The sequence below is a fragment of the Aegilops tauschii genome, chromosome 7 (assembly GCF_002575655.3).
Source record: "Aegilops tauschii subsp. strangulata cultivar AL8/78 chromosome 7, Aet v6.0, whole genome shotgun sequence".
Lineage (NCBI taxonomy): Eukaryota > Viridiplantae > Streptophyta > Magnoliopsida > Poales > Poaceae > Aegilops > Aegilops tauschii.
The window spans coordinates 575,135,837-575,153,618 of NC_053041.3; the positions used below are offsets into that span (position 1 = coordinate 575,135,837).

The 17,782-nt window shown below is 42.2% G+C and overlaps 1 long non-coding RNA gene and 1 pseudogene across 1 annotated transcript; one reads left to right on the forward strand and one right to left on the reverse strand.

Annotated features, from left to right (window-relative positions):
• Positions 1–294: 294 nt before the first annotated feature.
• Positions 295–2,947, reverse strand: LOC109750534 (uncharacterized). Its single transcript, XR_012189726.1, has 2 exons — positions 842–2,947; positions 295–738 (listed from the first exon to the last, which is right to left on the reverse strand). It is a non-coding gene; the product is annotated as an uncharacterized lncRNA (long non-coding RNA).
• A 272-nt stretch (positions 2,948–3,219) lies between these two features.
• Positions 3,220–4,868, forward strand: LOC109750533 (BTB/POZ and MATH domain-containing protein 2-like; annotated as a pseudogene).
• The last annotated feature ends 12,914 nt before the right edge of the window (positions 4,869–17,782 follow it).

Consider the following 17,782-nt stretch of genomic DNA (forward strand, 5'->3'; position numbering starts at 1 on the left):
TGCAGTGATGAAGCTATGCGGTAAAACCCCAATAAATTACAATAAAACTTCAGAGCTACTTCACTATAATTTACAGTGTTAGTTCCGAGGATACACTTGGAATACCCCAACTATTGGAAGCAAAAATACATAAAGTACAACTGTTTAAGTACCCAGCAAAATTCATCTATATCTAAACGGTTTGTTGCTCAATATTATGTTGATACTGGCATTTTTTGTTCAAATATGCCAGATGAGGAGCATGATAAAGACAGCAACTGAAGATGATCTATTGAGATTGTCTCAGGAAGAACTCATTCTAAATGTGAGTTACACATTTGTTTCAGAATATGTTGAAAGACACTATAGGAACATTCTAAATACATAAATAATAATAAAAGCTCACAACAAATATGTCGCAGGACACATTTTCTATCACCGCACTTCTACATTCCGATATTATATTCAGTAAAAGCAAAATTCAAATACCACAGAGCTACCAATCTGAGAAAAGCACAACTATAGAAAACAAATTGCCCTTTTGCTTGCAGGTACACTCAGGAGATGGGCCTATGAACATGGAAGCAGATGATAATTTCCTTTCAAGCATTTTACGTTCTGAAATGACAAAAACACAAGGGCCACCCAAAGAAAATACACAAAACAAAATCAAAATAGTACAAGAAAAGGAAAACACACTTGATTCAAATAGAACTTCAAAAGAGATTTGTCAAACCCTCCTTCATCACCAGATAGTTCCTGCAAAAATATATTAAAAAGTCAACAGACTAAAATTAAATAAAACAACCTCAATAACTAAGAACAATAAAATAAAGCTAGATAAGAAGAAAGAAATAACTACCGTAGACATAGGATAAGAACCATCTTCCGCAAAGTCGTTAGGCACAATAGGTTCACCCACAGAATCTGCATTGTCAAGAGATGATACTAACCAAACGTCCAGATGAGAGACTTTCTGTAGCCTACTCATTAAAGTAAAACATATAAACAGAATACATGAAGGAGGAAAAAGAAAAGAAGTAAAATAGTAGAACAAAATCTCCATACACTTCATTAAAGAATACACATGAACAGCTAATGTAACACTATTTACTAGACAAATCTAGAAAGAACACAAAAACAATCATCAACCTAAAACAGGACCTCTGCTCAATACTACTGCAACGGAGACACACTAGCACAAGAAAAGAAGAAAATAAAAAAGCAAGAAAATACATGAATTGCAGTCCTAAAAGCATGCTAATTACACAGCAAAATCAGAGGTAAATCAACTGTGACAAATACGTTGTAAGCCGTACAACAATTACAATGTTGAAGCATTCAAATTACAGTGTAAATCTGCAGTAAATTACAGTGTAAGCCCTCCAATTCAAAGGTAAAATCCACTGTAATCTACCTCGCAAATACCTACAACAAATACAATGTCGAACCATACAAATTATAGTGTAAAACTATGGCATACTACAGTGTAAGCCCAGACGAAGAAGCCAATGTAATCTATCTGAAGCATATAACAATTACAGTTCTGAAGCATATAAATTACAGAGAAAATCTAGGGTATATTACAGTGATGAAACATTTGAAAGTAATCTATCTGACAAAAACTGAAAGCCCTACAACAATTACAGTGCTGTACCATGCAAATTACAGTGTAAAACTGGGAACCATGCAATAATTACAGTCCTGAAGCATACAAAATACAGTGAAAATCTGGGGTATATTACACTGTAAATCTGGGGTTAGTAAACGAAAATGCAATTGTAGGCATATACAGTGCCATCTGGGCTAGAATACACTATAATTTTAGGGTACATTACACTGTAATTAGAATAAAGAAGCATGGGGATCACACTCCAATTATGGGATACATTACACTGTAATTCTGAGGTATATTGCACTGACAAAAATAAGAAAAATCCATGGACTAACACTACATCAGCACTGCAGGCCTAGTACACACTAATTCATTGAGATTCAGGAACCAGGGAAACTGAAGACCTACATCTAACAAGAAAAATTCATGAGGGATTCAGAAACTACAAGAGCAAACATGTGCAGGTAAGACACATAAGGAGCCAACAATTCAGAAACCATAATAGAGCAGGAAACTTAAACAAATAGCACCTACATCTACATCACAAAGGGCCGGGCCAAAATCAAACTAGGAAGGGCAAACAAATTCAGAGGAAGGATACACAAATTAGCTACTACATCCACATTGCATAAGCCAGCAGAATCCCAGGCCAAGCCATATACAACTACATCTACCGATAAAAATGCAGGCGGAATAGACACCCAGGCCTGCAGAAATAAAATGGACAGGGGAATCCACCACTACAACTACAACTTCGCCTACCTCTACATCTACAGCAGAGGAAACAAATCAGCAGGGGTGAAAACGACCACAACGACCAGATGACCTAGAACACCCGATGACTTACAGAACAAATCACCCATCTCAGGCAAGTAGAAGGGGAGCAAAATGGCGGACTACAACATGGCCGCAACATGCACCTGCCACGGATCCAAACAAGAAACTCATCCTAGATTTTGAAGCTACACAGCCACAACACAAGCAAAATCATACCGGGGAGGGCGAGAGACAAGAACAACCGACCGCGGCAGCCAGGGATCAAAGAGAAAGGGAAGAGAAATCAAGATCGAGCGGTGGAATATCTCGGAATCGACATGAACAGAAGGAATTGCCTCCTCTGCTCCGCCACTCGAACTCTTTCTCTCTCCCCTCGGCATTATCTAAACAGAGCCACCAAATGAAAGAGGAAACGACACCCACTCCTAAATACAAAAAGGAAAAAAAATCAATAGTGTCGGGCCAGGGCGACGGTAACGGGCTGAGACACAAAACCGCGCCCGACAATAAAACCAACCGGAACAAAACAGAACCTAGCGCGAATCTCCGCACGAAAACGGACGAACATAGATTTGAATGACAATGAATTGGAAAACACTCAACTGTAAAATAGCAAATCCGTTAACCTAACTTCCCTTCCCTCTAGGTCAATAAACAGTGCTCGTCTTAATTTTCAAAAGACTGGTTTCAGTTTTTACAAAATCAACTTCTATTCGTGACATACCAATTTCAATTCTCAAAAGACTCATTTCGATTTATTTTTTTTGAACTCATTTCACTTTTAACAAAAATCTATTTCAACTCTTTTCTACACAAGAAGAGTACTGTAGCTCCTGACTTTCCTCGTACAAGTCAGAGGATCCGGCTCCGCCCCAATCCTCAAGCCTGAGCTCGCTCACGAACACGAAAATCAGCGGCGACAGAGATTTTGGATCGGTGCGGCGGTGCGGCTGAGCAAAGGCAGCGGCTGGGCTGAGGTACGGCTCCGATCCACGCCCCCTTCTCCCCGGTCTCCTCCCTCCCTCCCACATTTGTTTCCCGGCGGCGCGTGCGGATAGCGGGGAGCTCCAGCTGCGGGGAACGCGGAGATCTCCGGCGGCGGGGCACGCATCTTCCCGGAACGGGGAGCGCCCCTCCTACTCCGTCGAGCGTGGCGGGGAACACATCTTGCTCTGTTCTCTCTCTGTATGTGGCCTAACTTCCGTCTCTGTCGATTTTCCTTCAGCTAGCAGGGAGAAGCAATGCTGGTAGCACCGAACCGGCGAGGAGAAGTAGCAGCGCACTCTTCGTCTGCGGTGGACAACATCGCCCCCAGCGGCGGGTCTTCGCCGGCCGCGTCGGCCATCGTCGCGCAGGCTGTTTCCGGGTCGCACGTCGTCAAGATAGACGGCTACTCCCGCATCAAGGGGCTTGGCAACGGCAAATACATCGCATCGGAGTCTTTCACCATCGGAGGCCATCGATGGTGTATGCGCTACTACCCAGACGGCTGTCAGACTGAAGACGCATATTGGATATCCATCTATCTGCAGCATAGTACTGATCCAACTGATGCTAGTGAAGTCAAAGCAGAGTTCAAGATGAGTTTGCTTGACCAGGACAGGCAACCAGTGGCATTGCGCGGCAGATGCATACACACCTTCTCCAGCAAAGAACGTGCCTGGGGCTTCCGTCAGTTCATCAAAAGAAAGGACCTGGAGGAATCCCCTTACCTTAAGGATGATGTTTTCAGCATCAGGTTTGATGTCACCGTGTCAAAGGGGATCTTCACCGAGCCAATCCTACCCCATGTGGTGGTGCCACCGTCTAACATGCACCAGCATCTTGGACAACTGCTCTCGGCCGGCGAGGCGGCCGATGTTACCTTCGAGGTCGGAGGCGAGACATTTGCCGCGCACAGGTGCATACTCGCAGCTCGTTCGTCGGTCTTCAAGGCGGAGCTCCTCGGCCCCATGAAGGAGAAGACCGCAACTCGCGTCTGATCGACGACATGGAAGCCATGGTGTTCAAGGCTTTGCTCCACTTCATCTACACCGATTCGCTGCCCGCGATCGACGAGGGCGACGTGGCGGCGATTGCTCAGCATTTGCTGGTAGCGGCTGACAGGTATGATATGGAGAGGCTGAAGCTAATCTGCGAGGGGAAGCTGTGCGATCACATCTGCAAAAGCACGGTGGCGACTTCGCTGGCGTTGGCGGAGCAGCATGGCTGTGGTGCTCTTAAGAAGGCATGCTTGAAGTTTCTGACGTCTGAAGGTAACCTGAAGGCAGTGATGGCATCTGATGGATATGAGCACCTGAGCAACAGTTGCCCATCTGTTCTCTATGAACTGGTCGCCAAGCTTGCTCCTTGATCTCCTTGAGTCTAAACCCCACAAGATCTGGATATTTATTCTGCTATTTATATTTTCAGAAGTGATGATAATCCCACTACTGGTAGTCTGTTAAGGACGGTAAAGTCTATGTGAAAACCAATGTTGCTTGCGTTTGCTGCATCTGTTTGAGCCCAATCGTACTTTCTACAAATATGAAAACGCTTTAGAAAATTCTAAACATAAATTTAGAAAATTGAAAATGTGAGAAATTATTGTTTAATCTTTGTGTTCTGAAAATTAATGGAAAGATTTAGAAATCCAAAGGATGAATCTCGGAAAAAAGGAAAAGCCTCAATTTTTTTAATTATTAGATTTTCCATCAACATAGCCGATCCAAGCCCGGGTAAAGGAGGAGGGTTGTGATAGGTTTGGCGAGCCAACGTAAAAACTCAGCCACTCTTATGGAGATGAAACCCAAAAGATTTTCGTTGGGGCGTAACCCTCTCAGCGACGCGTCACATCGGAACCCGGGTGTGGTGGAAAATAAGCAAGGGCCGGGCCGTCATCCCTCAGGTGGAGCTCCATATCTTGATCCGGATACGGTGGCAAATGAGCGAGGATCGGGCCGTCGCATCCTTAGTGGCGCGCTACATCGGCGCCCGGATGTAGTGGAAAATGAGCAAGGGTCTTCGCATTTGACTCGACGAGTGCGAAGGGTAAAGAAGCTAGCCGATCCTAGGAGGATTCGCTTAGGTAGCTGGAACGTAGGGTCTCTCACAGGAAAGCTTCGGGAGCTAGTTGATGCAGCGGTGAGGAGAGGTGTTGATATCCTTTGTGTCCAAGAAACCAAATGGAGAGGACAGAAGGCGAAGGAGGTGGAGGATACCGGCTTCAAGTTGTGGTACACGGGAACGGCTGCAAACAGAAATGGCGTAGGCATCTTGATCAACAAGACCCTCAAGTATGGAGTGGTAGATGTCAAGAGACGTGGGGACCAGATTATCCTTGTCAAGCTGGTAATTGAGGACTTGGTTCTCAATGTTGTCAGCGTATATGCCCCGCAAGTAGGTTACAATGAGAACACCAAGAGGGAGTTCTGGGAAGTCCTGGAAGACATGGTTAGGAGTGTACCGATTGGTGAGAAGCTCTTCATAGAGGAGACCTCAATGGCCACGTGGGTACATCTAACACAGGTTTTGAAGGGGCGCATGGGGGCTTTGGCTATGGCATCAGGAATAAAGAAGGAGAAGATGTCTTAAGTTTTGCTCTAGCCTACAACATGATTGTAGCTAACACCCTCTTTAGAAAGAGAGAATCACATCTGGTGACTTTTAGTAGTGGCCAGCACTCTAGCCAGATTGATTTCATCCTCTCGAGAAGCGAAGATAGGCGTGTGTGCCTAGACTGTAAGGTGATACCTGGAGAGAGTGTTGTACCCCTGCATAAGCTGGTGATTGCTGACTTCCGCTTTCGGATTCGTGTCCAGCGGGATAAGAGTGCCAAAGTCGCTAGAACGAAGTGGTGGAAGCTCAGGGGGGAGGTAGCTCAGGCGTTCAAGGAGAGGGTCATTAAGGAGGGCCCTTGGGAGGAAGAAGGGGATGCGGACAAAGTGTGGATGAAGATGGTGACTTGCATTCGTAAAGTGGCTTCGGAGGAGTTTGGAGTGTCCAGGGGAAGGAGAAGCGAAGATAAGGATACCTGGTGGTGGAATGATGATGTCCAAAAGACGATTAAAGAAAAGAAAGATTGCTTCAGACGCCTATACCTAGATAGGAGTGCAGACAACATAGAGAAGTACAAGATGGCGAAGAAGGCTGCAAAGCGAGCTGTTGGTGAAGCAATGGGTCGGGCAATATGAGGACCTCTACCAACGGTTAGGCACGAAGGAAGGCGAAAGGGACATCTATAAGATGACCAAGATCCAAGAGAGGAAGACGAGGGATATTGGCCAAGTCAAATGCATCAAGGATGGAGTAGGCCAACTCTTGGTGAAGGACGAGGAGATTAAGCATAGATGGCGGGAGTACTTCGACAAGTTGTTCAATGGGGAAAATGAGAGTTCTAACATTGAACTGGACGACTTCTTTGATGAGACCAGCATGCGTTTTGTGCGGCGAATCCAGGACTCTGAGGTCAAGGAGGCTTTAAAAAGGATGAAAGGAGGCAAGGCGATGGGCCCTGATTGTATCCCCATTGAGGCGTGGAAAGGTCTCGGGGACATAGCGATAGTATGACTAACCAAGCTTTTCAAGCTCATTTTTCAGGCAAACAAGATGCCAGAAGAATGGAGACGGAGTATATTAGTACCCATCTTCAAGAACAGGGGGGTGTTCAGAGTTGTACTAATTACTGTGGAATTAAGCTGATGAGCCGTACAATAAAGCTATGGGAGAGAGTCATTGAGCACCGCTTAAGAAGAATGACAAGCGTGACCAAAAATCAGTTTGGTTTCATGCTTGGGAGGTCGACCATGGAAGCCATTTTCTTGGTATGACAACTTATGGAGAGATATATGGAGCAAAAGAAGGACTTGCATATGTTGTTCATTGACTTGGAGAAGGCCTATGATAAGATACCGCAGAATGTTATGTGATGGGCCTTGGAGAAACACAAAGTCCCAGCAAAGTACATTACCCTCATCAAGGACATGTACGATAATGTTGTGACAAGCACTACTAGAGAAAACTCTAGCAGTAGCGCGGGTAAAATGCCTATCAGTAGTGCGCGGAACCGCGCTACTAGTAAGGCGCTACAGCTAAAGGTTAGCAGTAGCGTGGGTTAGACCACGCTACTGCTATATCGACTTAGTAGTAGCGCTTCTACCAGCACGCGCTATTACTATTATTCTGTATTTTACTTTTTTTTATTTCATGTTGTATTCATACACCTTCATACAAGTTTTCATATCGCGGCAATTTAGAGATTTTTTTTACATCATAATGAGTTATTACATCACTGGGAGAAAGAATTGTGGACTAGTTTCAAGTGGATGGACATCCACTTGAAACTAATCCGCGGTTCTTTCTCCCAGTGATATAATAAATATCATCATCATCATATCATTAACAACTTATCATCATAATACATCATTGTCATATAACACCTCCTCATGATCATCGTTTTCATCAATGAGACATCACATAGCAAGTTGGTCACTAGTCATAATCACAACTACTCCTCATCATCAACTCTCATAAACATATTGTACCTCATTGGACCTACTACATTCTCTTAGGACCTACTATATTCTCTTAGGTAAAATAGCATAAAACAAGATAGCCCCTGACTCTCCATTATGGAGAATGGAGATTATCCTGTCTCCAATTCTTGCCTTTCACACAACATTGCTTCCAAGAACCTCCGTCCATGCATTTTTTTCATTCTTTGATTATCATGTGTTCACTGGTTTTAGAAATCTGGTATGGACAGGTGAGATTCGTAGGATGACCTGGCTGTATGTTCAAAACATCAAGGCGACCATTCTGATACATCAAATGAGGCACACAATCCATCGGGATTTTCTGTTGAAAAACATAGTAATAACTTCATAGTTAGCAATGATGTACTAGTTTTAGAAGTATGCAAAAGATGCACAGATGTCGTAATAGTAAAAAATCTTACCAGGGCATCTCCATCGAAGTTACCGTGGTTCAACACGTGCACTAGTGGCACGTATTGACCATAATTTGAAGGAGTATGATAATAGGTATTGTAATTCTCAAGGTCAGTACAAAATGCGACCAGATGATTTTTCTCCTTATAAGTTAATTCGGAGCCATCGGTGTAGTGGGTTTTGTCTACCATCTTCCGCACATTGTTTGAAGAATGAAAATAAGCTGTCAATGGAAATAAGCTGTCAAATATTTTGAAATAAACAATATAAATTAGTTAATAACTATGTTTGAGAAACTCACATAGCGGTAGAATCAGAAGCGTATCAACAAGGACCCAAATGTCCATATTGTCTTGCTCGATGTCAGGATCACCAAGATCCATGGTGATAATCATATCCTCATAAAAACCATACATCTTACAAAGTGCTTCCCAATTTTGGCAACCAAAATGGGTTACGCTTTGAGAATTGTACAGATTTACTTCAAAATCCATATCATGATGGGTCCTTAGGTGTATTTTCTTTGTTTCGAAATTTTCATGGTCTTCAAACCCATCCTCTCCAAGACATAGCTTCTTGCATGGCATGGGATGAGCTAGTCGAAATGTAAAAGATGAAAATTACACGTTGAAATAGTTGAAGTCATGCTTAATTACGAAATGCACACTTGTCGTCATTGCGTACCGTTTCAACATCGAAGGTCTCCTCGAGCTTAATGCTGAAGCGCCGATCTTCGTCCAGGTGATGCCTGTCGCACAGACCTCGGTCGTCGTTGCACCAGTCGCACTCCTCCGGGAGACTTTCGTCGTCCGAGTACGACATTTCCTATGTTCATAATTTAAAGATTTAACTTGTACAATTAAATATATGTACTACAAAAACTAAATTAGATCATTATTATTCATCATGGGTTGACTATTGGTCTGTCGAGTCTTTTCTTGAAAACTCTCAGCTCACGTGGATTCTTCGGCCTCGACAGACTTAAAGTCAACCCGAAATATCGTTTAATTATCTTTCTAGAAAATCCAGGCCACTCGATATTTCCTACATATTCTAGCACAAGTCATGCCAAAATTAACGGAAAATTTCGGCATGACCTTTGCTAAAAAAGGACATATCGAGCGCCTAAAATTTGCCGGAACGGATATTAATTAACACTCCGGCAAAACATAGGCCACTCGGAGGTGTAACCTACAAACATGACCGGCCACTTGGGCAACCACATATCCTAATTGAGCAACACAAGATATACATGTTTTTATCTACATCATATCTTACAGGACTCATATTGACATGAAGATTTGGCTGGTCTCACCTCGAGGTCGGAGGGGGTCGGTGACGGGGACGACGGCGGGGATGATGGAGGGGCTCCTAGATTTCTGTTTAAGTTATCACTAATACATCCCGAATAGTATCGACGACGAGGATGCGGGATAGGCATCGTCGACGTCGGTGCGGGTATAATTGCTTAAACTAAAAAAATAAAAACAAATGTGACATGTTCAACTAGTTCTATTAATTCAACTAGTTCTTACTAAAAATAAACTTACTATAAATAAAAATAAACTAGTTCTTTCTAAAAATAAACTAGTTCAACTAGTTATATTAATTTTTCTTACTAAAAATACATTAGTTCTATTAATTCAACTAGTTCTTACTAAAAATAAACTAGTTCAACTAGTTTTATTAATTTACTTACTAATTATTTTAAACACTTACTAAAAACAGTAAAAAAACTACATTATACAATAGTAAAAAAACTACAGTAAAAAACAGAAAAAAAAAAGAGATGGAGGGAGGAGGGGAAGGGAGGAGGAAGGAGAGAGGAGGAGGGGGAGGAGGCCGGTGGGATCGAAGGAGGGAGGGGCGGGGGAGGAGGGGGAGGGGGCGGCCGGAGGAGGAGGAGGGAGGGGCGGTGGGAGAAGGGCGGCCGGAGGAGGAGGGAGGAGGAGGGAGGGGAGGAGGGAGGAGGGAAGAGGAGGGACGGAGGGAGTACCTCGGTGGAGGAGCAGCGCGGCGGCGGCGGACGACGGGTTCGGCGCGGGCGAGAGTGAGTGAGAGGGTCGGGCGCGTGGTGAGGATAAGGTAAGTAAGTAGTAGCGCGTTTTCGAGATACGCGCTACTGGTATGGAACGTAGCAGTAGCGGTGGTTGCATATACGTGCTACTTCTAAGTGGGGCTAGCCATCTGCGCCCAATACAAACATAGCAGCAGTGCGTTTTCCTAGAACACGCTACTGCTAAAGTAGTAGCAGTAGCACGGTTTACTTAAACACGCTACTACTAAGTAGCAGTAGCGCACTGTTTTGCCCAGCGCTACTGCTAAGATGCTGTGTATAAGGTTTTCCCTAGTAGTGAAGTGTTCGAACAAGTGATGTCGACACTGATGACTTCCCGATTAAGATAGGACTGCATCAGGGGTCAGCTTTGAGCCCTTATCTTTTTGCATTGGTGATGGATGAGGTCACAAGGGATATACAAGGAGATATCCCATGGTGTATGCTCTTTGCGGATGATGTGGTGCTAGTTGACGATAGTCGGACGGGGATAAATAGGAAGTTAGAGTTATGGAGACAAACTGTGGAATCGAAAGGGTTTAGGCTTAGTAGAACTAAAACCGAGTACATGATGTGCGGTTTTAGTACTACTAGGTGTGAGGAGGAGAAGGTTAGCCTTGATGGCTAGGTGGTAGCCCAGAAGGACACCTTTCGGTATTTGGGGTCAATGCTGCAGGAGGATGGGGGTATTGATAAAGATGTGAACCATCGAATCAAAGCCGGATGGATGAAGTGGCACCAAGCTTCTGGCATTCTCTGTGACAAGAGAGTGCCACAAAAGCTAAAAGGCAAGTTCTACAGGACGGCAGTTCGGCCCGCAATATTGTATGGCGCTGAGTGTTGGCCGACTAAAAGGCGACATGTTCAACAGTTAGGTGTGGCGGAGATGCGTATGTTGAGATGGATGTGTGGGCACATGAGGAAGGATCGAGCCCGGAATGATGATATACGAGATAGAGTTGGGGTAGCACCAATTGAAGAGAAGCTTGTCCAACAGCGTCTGAGATGGTTTGGGCATATTCAGCGCAGGCCTCCAAAAGCTCCAGTGCATAGCGGGCGGCTAAAGCGTGCGGAGAATGTCAAGAGAGGGGGGTATACCGAATTTGACATGGGAGGAGTCCGTTAAGAGAGTCCTGAAAGATTGGAGTATCACCAAAGAGCTAGCTATGAACAGGGGTGCGTGGAAGCTTGCTATCCATGTGCCAGAGCCATGAGTTGGTTGCGACATCTTATGGGTTTCATCTCTAGCCTACCCAACTTGTTTTGGACTAAACACTACTGGAATCTGGCATTTTGCCGTCCGCCACCTCTTTGCCGGCTGCCAGCTGACGGCAAAGAGGTCCTTTGTCGTCCGCTTTGAGGCGTACGACAAAGAGGTCCTTCGCCATCAGCTAGTTCTTTGCCGTCAGCTGGCGGATGGCAAAGAGGTGGGTGGGGTCCAATGGAGGTCTAAACCGTAACGACGAAGAAGAAGAGTATTTTAGTTTGGTTTTAGTTTATTTAGTTTAGTTTATTTTAGATTATTTTAGTTTTAGTTTAGAAGAAGAAGAAGAGTATTTTAGTTTAGAAGAAGAAGAAGATTAGTTTTAGTTTAGAAGAAGAAGAAGAAGAGTATTTTAGTTTTAGTTTATTTTAGATTAGTTTTAGTTTCTGTTTTAGTTTTAGTTTTAGTTTATTTTAGATTAGTTTTAGTTTAGTTTTAGTTTCTGTTTGAGTTTTAGTTTTAGTTTTAGTTTAGAAGAAGGAGGAGGAGGAGGAAGGAAGAGGAGGAGGGAGAAGAAGAAAGAAGAAGAAGAAGAAGAAGAAAGAAGAAGAAGAAGAAGAAGAAGAGAAAGAAGAAGAAGAAGAAGAGGAGGAGGAGGAGAAGAAGAAAAGAAGAAGACGAAGAAGAAGAAAGAGGAGAGGAGGAGGAGGAGAAGAAGAAACTAAAAAAAACTAAATCGACACCCCGACACCCCGACCACCGACACCCCGACACCTGACACCCCGACCACCGACACCCCGACCCCGACCACCGACACGCCGACCCCGAAACCCCGACACCCTGAGACCCCGACAATCGACACCCCGACCCCAGCTATGCCGTCCGCCAGCAGACGGCAAAGATTCAAAGGTCTTTGCCGTCTGCTAGCAGACGGCATAGCTGGCCACGTGGCAGCTTCCCAATGCTGGCCTAGCTGAGCTCTTTGTCGTCTGCCAGCGGACGGCAAAGAGCGCCGTTAACCCCCTAACGGCTCTCACCCCACCCCATTGTCGTCCGCTCTCTTTGCCGTCTGCTGGCCTCAGACGGCGGACGGCACAATCCTTTGCCGTCCGTTTCCAGGAAGCGGACGGCAAAGAAGGCCTTTGCTGGCACGTGTTCAGACGGGCGGTTTGCCGTCCGCTGGCTGACGGGAAAGGACTTTGCCGTCCGGGATCTATACCTTTGTCGTCTGCCATGGCAGACGGCAAAGAAGCTGATTCCAGTAGTGAAAGGCTTTGTTGTTGTTGTTGTTGTTGTTGTTGTTGTTGTTGTTGTTGTTGTATTAGATTTTCCAATTTTCAGTACTTACCACATGGTTGCACGGTGCTTAATTCAAATGTGAGGTTATGAGTTGTTATTACATTGCTTTATTCATAGTAGCTGCGCAAATGCTCTGGCAATAAATTTATTATTTATTATACATAGAAAATGTTTGCTAATTTTGCATTAGCAACGCATTTATTTGTTTCTTAGCACATCAAAATTGTTTACTTATAGGAAGATGATTTATGTAAACTAGCACATATGCCCGTGCGTTGCAACGGGAGAAAAAATAAATATGCATTTAAAGTTAGTGAGAATTAAATATGCAAGCAAAACCCTGTGTGCACGTGAAAGAGGAACATTTAGCTTCTCGGTTTCGCCGGACGTGAAGTAATCAATCCGCTATTTTTCTATTCGTTGATCTAGGGCATTTAAGAGTTTTGTTACGTCATAGTACGCCAGAGAAGGCCTATGAATTATTAAATCTACTTTTCCTTTCAATCGAGGAGATTTTAAGGTATGAAGTTTTTGAATATTGTAGGAAACGTGAACCATTTATAAAAGCCTGCACAGGTTTTTGAAAAATATGTACACTTTCAGAAAAACCCTAACCAAATTTGAAACAGGAACATCTTTTAAAATTCACCAAAATTTTATGAAGTACCAAACTTTTTTTAATAAAAACATGAACATTATCTGAATTTGTGAACATTCTTTTGAAAGGGGAACATGTGTTGAAAATTCATAACATTTTCGAAAATGTTATCTTTTATACGTGAACATTATTTTGAATTATGAAATTTCACTAAACCAAGAATATTTTTTGAATTTGGAGCATTTTTTAAAATGCCACTTTCTTTCTGAAATCACGAAAAAAATTGAAAACATTTTTTTTGAAAAAATGGGAAGCTTTTTTCAAGTTCTGAGTATTTTTTAAAATAGCAACAAAATTTTGGAATTCTGAACATTTTCCAAAATTTGAATTTTTTTGGAAATTCTGAACGTTTTTTGAGAATTTTGAATTTATGAAATAAATTCTGTAAGAAAAATAAACTTGGAAAGAAAAAATAGATAAGGAAGGAGAATAAAAATAGAAGTAGAACACATAAATAAAGAAAAATGGGCCAACTCATTATTGGTTGTCATGTGCGAAGCTTCGACTATTTACCGACATATGCGGAAAATAGAATTTTCTCAGCTGCATGTGCAGAAAAATAAGTGGGCTGGTTTCGCTGGGCCACAGCGTGCGGCCCATGCACGAATTCTGGAAAAGGCTTCTTTTCTAGCAGACAAACACGTAAGAATTTAGTACTGCCTCAGATAGAAAAAAAATTCTTCGGTGGTGAACGGATGAAAAAATTGGTGAAACGCACCTTGCTTTATTAGTAGGAATAGATATAGATATAGATATAGAGGTATAGATAGATTATGTGCTTTTGTACAATGTACTATATGTAGATCATATCTTGGCCTATTACCAGACCAATCAACCAAATATAGATGCACTCTCCATCACTCACTTTTTCCCAAGGGCTAATAGGCTGATTAGACATTCCCAATACCTTCCTTATCTCCTCATGAATCCAAGGAAACAAACGATGCCAACTTATAAATGTAGGTGTCAATATTATTCTATGCATGTGCACACAAACATTTCTTCAATGATACACTCGTCCACAGTATCATGTGTTCTTGAACTAGAGTGACTAATACTACTTTTGTCTCGTTCATTGGACCAATTGTTTCAGACCATAATCTAGCCCGCCCATCGATCTCCAACCGACCACAATGGCAAAATGAGAAGATATGGAAGGCATCTAGATTCTTCATCTTTGGTAGTGCAATAGATTTTGACAGAGTTTCGGGAAAATCCACCACCAACAGATGGTTTCCACCAAGTAAAACATCAAGGCGGCTAGATTATGAGGAAAAAGAAGATCACTAGATCAGCAAGGGTGGAAGATAATAGGTAGAATTTCTAGATATGTGAAATACATGTATTTTCCAAATAGAATATTCTATACATGTTAATTTTTTAGAGTAAATGGCAACATAAAAGGTGGGCCTAGTTTCTATCACATACTAATGCATGTTGATTCTAGAGTAGTAACAATTTTGTGAGTTAATAAAGACGCATGTTTCTTATTGAGAAGATCCTATAGTGGATAATGGCTATACATTACTAATTTTTCAAATTGCTTATGGATGGGATCTTTATTCACTCATCTGATAATCCCACCGCTATAGGCAAATATGCATTGGTTGATGTTCTCAGATTCAGTTCTGCACTCATAACACTGACTGGGTAGGAACAAATGGAAATATTGCCAGAGACTGAAGGCGCAATGGCCTAACACCACAACACTACAACACTCAAGAGATCTCATAATTTTGGTGACTATAAATTATAAACTAAATCAACAATTTAGCAAAAGCATTAGACACAAACATAAACTATAATTCATCTTATAGCTAAGATAAAAATAAAAACAAGTATGAAACAAAAATATCACATAACGAGGACAATGGAAACACAACAGTGGGAGAAATGACCCGGTAGGAAGGTAGGTTCCCAGGATTTTTGTAAACCATGATGAGTAAATGGACCGTTGTGAGTGACGACGTGCAATCGTTGAAATTAACCCTCGTTCAATCACCCTGGATATATTTAGATTAGTGGGTGAAGGTTGGGTTAACATATGTATATCAATTGTTTATACTAAACATTTTTACTTTTCATACTTATATCTCATTCTCTCAAAATTTAATCTTAACTGGTATCATTTTGTATTATATTCAATAAAATTAACATGTCATATGAAAGATAAAAATTAGGGTATTATAATTCTATTACATATGTATTATAGTTTTATTACATAATTTCAATGTTAATGGTGAAAAATGCACACCAAAGTTGAAGCCTATATCATGAGAAAATGCACACCAAAGCAAAGCCCCACAACCCTTAATTAAATAAAGAACTGTATGTAAGTCATAAGTACAACCAAAAACAGACCTACCTTAGCCTACCTAAAGTTACATGAGGGTGTTAATCCAAGCCAAGAGCTTCTGCTCGGTCCTATCTCTAAGCCTATGTGCAAGAAGATTAATGTCAAAATATCCCCATAGATTGCGCCACTCAGATGACTATCAAATATATATGTATGTCTTGGTTATTTTTGTTGTAAATGTTTGTTAAGAGCTCTAAAGCTACCAGAGGTTTCTAGTGTGCATGATTGTCTATTTTTTATGCAAATAAATAGAAGTGATAATTATCAATGTAATAAGTAGAAAACCCTAGAATATTATCAATAAGAAATTTTTCCTTGAATGGTTACCTTTCTCGTTTGTTGGCTCTTTTCTTGAAAAAGATGGCTTTCATATTCCTGGATTCAACAAGCACCAAGCATCAAATGCCCAATTTTACGATTGGTCTTGAAGTAGCATTAGTGAGCTCAACTCGCATGAAATACATATACCCCCCCCTCCCTCTAATAGTGAGGTGGATAACCAACTATATTTGAGAAAAACTACAAGTTGCTCACTGGTCATATAAACCGCAATTCCACAGCATCACTCTATCCCCAATGGGGCACACTGTGAGGGAGAGGTCTTTCCCCTGATTTTCTTCCCGTGAAGGAGATAGACCTTTTTTTATCCAAGAATATGTAGATAGACTTATATGTGGTGGGGTTCGCGGGATGGCATTGGTGGGTAATTTTGCTGGCTTTAAAGTAGATCTAATGGCTGTAATTTTCCGATGCACAAAATTAATGGCTAGACATTTGATGCATACGATTGGATGGTCGATATTTCACCCGCAGTTCACGGACACATCCAAAGTTATTTTCAGTTTTTAGTTTCACAAAAATTTCAGCACCAACCAAAATTACCAAAATTCAGTGAATTTCAGTTATTTTGATTTGCGTTCAGCGAAAGACCGAAATATTAACTTGAAATCAAACAAATATTTGAATGTTTTTTAAAATAATTGAGAAATATTTGAGTACATGTGTACTATTGAAATTGCTGGAATAGTTTGGCTGAAAGGTAAATATTTCAGTGACTGCTGAAATTAATGAAATTCAGTAAATTTCATTGAAATCTCACTGGAAGTGAAAACCATACTCTGCATCCACTGCTCCATAGCCAAGGAGAGCATCGTGAGTCAATCGTGAGGGAGAGGTCTTTCCCCTGATTTTCTTCTCGAGAAGGAGATAAACCATCTTCTTTATCGAAGAATATGGAGATAGACTTATGTAATGGTGGGGTTCGGGATGGCATTGGTGGGTAATTTCGCTGGCTTTAAAGTAGATCTAATGGCTGTAATTTTCTGATGCACAAAATTAATGGCTAGATTATTCTGATTTTTGTTGGATTTTGTAGCTTATTTATCTTTTTTCTAGTTTTCCCGCAAAATACTTTTATATATAAATAATAGATGCTCTTGGATTTCTATTTTTTTAGTAGGTGCTTTATGCACCTGGGCGGAGGGATATATATCGATCTAGGCCATACAATTTGCAGCGGGTTGACATCGATCATGGCCATGGCCACTAGGGGCTTTGAAACGGCGGCGAGCATGGCCTGCCAAAACGCCACCAGTAGTAGTTAGACTCTTGGTGTTTGCCAACAGAAATAAATTAGTTACATCTCGCGGTGCGTCGTTTCCTGTCTCTCTCGCCTCCTCGAGTCCCCGCGCGACGTAATTTACGCCGGCGAGTCGTACGCATGCGTGCGTCTCCTCGTCGCTCGCGGCAGCAAGTAAATTGTACGCGACGATTGCTCGGGCGTCGGGCAGGATGATGAATGCACAGCGACCATCACCGTATACGGTACTCCACTATATAAGAACATCCATGCGTGGTATCGCAACTCCATACCCACAGGACACATCTCGGTAGCTGCTGCCTCCACTCACA